The sequence below is a fragment of the Lissotriton helveticus genome, chromosome 6, assembly GCF_964261635.1.
Source record: "Lissotriton helveticus chromosome 6, aLisHel1.1, whole genome shotgun sequence".
NCBI classification, from domain to species: Eukaryota; Metazoa; Chordata; class Amphibia; order Caudata; family Salamandridae; genus Lissotriton; species Lissotriton helveticus.
Window position 1 is genome coordinate 2,037,891,909 of NC_136067.1, and position 3,574 is coordinate 2,037,895,482.

The 3,574-nt window shown below is 46.7% G+C and overlaps 1 pseudogene across 1 annotated transcript; it reads right to left on the bottom strand.

Annotated features, from left to right (window-relative positions):
• Positions 1 to 300: 300 nt before the first annotated feature.
• LOC144763962 (annexin A1 pseudogene) lies at positions 301 to 1,727 on the bottom strand (annotated as a pseudogene). Its single transcript, XR_013596288.1, has one exon. The product of XR_013596288.1 is annotated as an annexin A1 pseudogene (transcript).
• Between the last annotated feature and the right edge of the window lie 1,847 nt (positions 1,728 to 3,574).

Here is a 3,574-nt window from a genome sequence, read left to right on the forward strand (position 1 = left end):
TACGCCAGTGGATGTAGACGACCGGTTTCTTTGTCCCTTTGAGAGAGAACCGCTCCTATAGCCATATCCAAAGCGTCGGCTTCCACCACAAAGGGAGCTTCCAAGTCTGGATGTCTAAGAATCGGGGCCAAAGTGAATGCTTCCTTCAGAACACTGAACGCCTTGTCTGCCTCGGAGTCCCAGGTGAACTCTACTCCTTTTCTTAACAGTCGCGTGATGGGGACCGCCTTTGAGGAAAACCCCCCAATGAATCTTCGATAGAAGTTCGCGAACCCCAGAAAACTCTGGACATCACGAACATTCTTTTTTTTTTTTTTGTTTTTTTTTTCATTGTAAAAGTTTTTAATGAGGATTTATCATATAAACAGAATACAAACAGGCTTCGTGATGCTGTGATTTTGCCTTGTACAAAGTTTAACTTTGTGGGCGCAAGTTTCTGAATTTCCTACTTCAACTCAGCTTGAAAACATGACTTTCACATCTTGTGTATGGATTATAGATCACATCCAATGAATCACCTCCATCTTTTAATGCAGGACAATTTAGAATATTACATCTATTTCCCTTAATGGTAATATTTCCACCACAGGAAAAGAATGTGTAATCTAGTTATCGGTTCCACAGAGAGCCAGCAGAATGGTTTCATAGTCGCCTTTGCATTTCTCCTCCTTAATAGCTTGGTAGAGCGTCTTGCCATACTTTCGCTTGTAATGAACTTTGATCTCTGTTAAGTCAATCTCAGATCGAGAAACAAGGTTTCTAATCAATGCTTTGTGGCGTGTTCCAGAGCCCTTCATAGCCAAAAAGAATCTTTCGGCAAAGTAGGCTGGTTTGCTGGTAGCAACACTCACAAGAGACATTAGGCATTTTTCAATATCCCCTTTAAGTTCTAGATCTATGGCCTTGTTCATATCATTCTTGCTGTATTTGCAGTATTTCTGAAAAACCTTTTGCAGATGTGGGAAACTTCTTGCAGTAAGAATCTCAATGAATACAGACACATCTGTTCCTTTTCTCTTCTCTCCAGCTTCGTACAAGGCCCTTGCATCATTATCAGCAGCTTCATCACTGACAGGAGCGGATTCGTTCCTTTCACCCTTAGCAAGGGCGAGTAGGACCTTTTGGAAATCTCCAGAGGTATCTGCTGCAATATCCTTACTCAACTCCTTTTTATATACTTCTTTGTATACTTTGCAGATTTCCCGCATTTCTTTGTTGGTCCTCGTTACCATGATCTCAATTAAGGTATCTTCATCTGTTCCAAGCCCCTTTGTGGAGCTTTTCAGCTCCTCCGCGTCAAAAAGAGCTGGGGGTTTCAACAAAGCCACAACCACCTTTTCAAGATGACTTGAGAGCGCTTTCTTCACAGCAGCATCCAAAGGCTTCCCAGTCAGCGATTGATAGGCAGCTTTGATTTCCTGGCGCTGTGCATTGTTTCTTTTTGTCAGGATATCAATGATGGTTGCTTCATCAACTCCTTTAACTTTGATGGCTTTGTCAAGTTCTGCTGCATCTGAAGAAGGATTGAAGCCACTGTGTGCCTGCAAAGTTGGCCCATGCCCAGTGCACTTTTGGTGCTCTTCGTCGTCTTCCTCGAACCTAGCATTACTGAGAAATGCGCGCATCATCATGATGGAAACGGTTTCCATTGCCTTTGCAAGCCGCAAGAAGTTACTGCCGAGGAGGTAGAACGCAAAAAGAGCGGCGCTACAGTCTTGTGATTTTAGTCTATCATCATCACGAACATTCTTGGGCTCGGGCCAGTCCAGCACTGCTTTTACCTAGCGTCCTGTCATGCACAGTCCTGATGGACTAAGGTTGACCCCCAGGAACTCTACTTCCTGGACTCCGAATTCGCACTTGCTCAGCTTGCAAAAAAGGGCCTGTTGTTGAAGCCTCTCAAGCACCTCACACACATGCTTATGATGGTCTTGCTTTCTGTGAGAATAGATAAGTATATCATCTAGATACACAATAACAGAGACATCCACTAGCTCAGACAACACCTCATTCAGAAAGAACTGGAATGCCGCTGGGGCATTACAAAGCCCGAACGGCATGACCAGGTATTCATACAGACCATACCTGGTCTTGAAGGCTGTCTTCCACTCGTCCCCCTGCCTTATCCTCACCAAATGGTATGCGCCCCTTAGATCTAATCTGGTGTAAATTACCGCTTCCCTGACCTGATCTAACAACACGCTGATGAGGGGCAGGGGGTACCTATTCCTGACAGTGTTTTTACTTAGCATCTTATAGTCACAGCACGCCCTAAGATCTCCATTTGCTTTTGAGATAAAAAACAAAGGGGATGCTGCCAGGGACCTGGAGGGACGGATGAACCCCAATTTGACGTATTCCTCCAAGTAAGCTCTGAGGTGTTGCGTTTCGGGTTCAGAGAGAGCGTACACTCGGCACGAAGGAAGCACGCTGTCGTCTATCAGGTCTATCCTACAATCGTATCTCCTATGTGGTGGAAGAACCTCTGCCTTGGTCTTGCTAAAAACCTCAGCAAATCTCCTGTATTCCTCTGGTAGCGTCACCTCCTGTTCTACCACTGTAGCCAAACACCAAGAAGAAGCCAAAGCACTCGCTATTGTTACTCCTTCTCTAAGACACTGTACTCTACAGAGCTCGGATGTAAAGCTCACTGCTCTTTCTGCCCAGTTTACTTCCGGGTTATGCTTACAAAACCAGGGCATACCCAGAATCAGTTCGTATTGGGGGGCGTCTATGATGTTCAGTACAATCTCTTCGACATGGGCACTCTTTCCCCCTACTACTGTCAATTCCAAAACCTCAGTTTGTGTAGTGATCAGGCCAGACTTAAGGGGCTTGCCGTCTACCGCCACCACCTCCTCCGGGAACTTCCGATCTACTATCCCCAAAGACAACGCCCTGACCAATCCACTGTCTATAAAATTGCCGGTAGCCCCTGAATCTAGCATAGCCAGTACTTCATGGACCTGAGACCCTACCACCAGACTTCCGTGCAACACTATGTGGGCCTCAGTGGGTGACGGAAGGTCAGACGCTAGTGAAGGTATCTTCGTGCCTGTCCTTTCAGCCGAGCGTGCTTTCTCAGGGCTCTCCACTTCTGCTCCCACACTGGAAACTGCGGCTCATTTAGATCTCACTGAAGGGTTCTGTGTCTTAGGTTTAGAAGGACATTCACGCACATAGTGTCCTCTTTTTCCGCAATACATGCACAGACCCTGTGCTCGCCTATTCTCCCTTTCTGTGCGCGATAGCGGCGCCCTAATCGCCCCTAACTCCATGGGCTCGGGTCCAGCTTCACTAGTGGGTGTCTCTTTCTTAGTTCCTCTGTCGGTACCTCTATCATGAATGCGCCCGTCCAGACGCAACGAGAGACTAACCAAGTCAGCACAAGTGCGAGGTTGGCGTCGATTCTGGCTATCACATCCTTAAGCTCTCCACATAGGCCCTGATAGAAAAGCGACATGCGCTTCTCTTCAGGCCACGCAGCCTCCGCTACCAGTCTGTTTAAGTGTGTAAGGTACGTGACCAAATCCCCCCTCCCTTGATGTAAGGACAACAGTTCTTTGTCTGCACT